We start from the raw sequence: 953 nt of genomic DNA on the forward strand, positions 1-953 counted from the left end.
TTTCTGTGTGTCTCTATGTGTGTGTGTGTCTATGTGTGTGTGTCTGTGTGTATGTGTCTTTGTGTGTGTGTCTATGTGTGTGTGTTTCTGTGTGTGTCTATGTGTGTGTGTCTATGTGTGTGTGTCTATGTGTGTGTGTCTATGTGTGAGTGTGTCTCTGTGTGTGTGTCTGTGCGTGTGTGTTTATGTGTGTGTATGTGTCCATGTGTGTCTATGTGTCTATGTGTGTGTGTGTCTATCTGTGTGTGTGTCTGTGTGTGTGTCTATGTGTGTGTCTATGTGTGTGTGTCTCTGTGTGTATGTGTCTGTGTGTCTATGTGCGAGTATGTCTGTGTGTGTGTCTATGTGTGTGTGTCCATGTGTGTCTGTGTGTGTGTCTGTGTGTGTGTGTCTGTGTGTATGTGTCTTTGTGTGTGTGTCTATGTCTATGTGTCTATGCGTGTATGTGTCCATGTGTGTCTGTGTGTGTGTGTCTGTGTGTGTCTATGTCTATGTGTCTATGTGTCCATGTGTGTCTGTGTGTCTATGTGTGTGTGTGTCTGTGTGTGTGTCTATGTGTGTATGTGTCCATGTGTGTCTGTGTCTATGTGTGTCTATGTGTGTATGTGTCCACGTGTGTCTATGTGTCTATATGTGTGTGTCTATGTGTGTATGTGTCTATGTGTCCATGTGTGTCTGTGTGTCTATGTGTGTGTGTCTATGTGTGTATGTGTCCATGTGTGTCTGTGTGTGTCTATGTGTGTATGTGTCCATGTGTTTCTGTGTGTCTATGTGTCCATGTGTGTCTGTGTGTGTGTCTATGTGTGTGTGTTCATGTGTGTCTATGTGTGTATGTGTCCATGTGTGTCTGTGTGTCTATGTGTGTGTCTATGTGTGTATGTGTCCATGTGTGTCTGTGTGTCTATGTGTCCATGTGTGTCTGTGTGTGTGTCTATGTGTCTGTGTGTCCATGT

Source organism: Otolemur garnettii, unplaced genomic scaffold (genome assembly GCF_000181295.1).
Source record: "Otolemur garnettii isolate 467f Iridium unplaced genomic scaffold, OtoGar3 scaffold00191, whole genome shotgun sequence".
NCBI classification, from domain to species: Eukaryota; Metazoa; Chordata; class Mammalia; order Primates; family Galagidae; genus Otolemur; species Otolemur garnettii.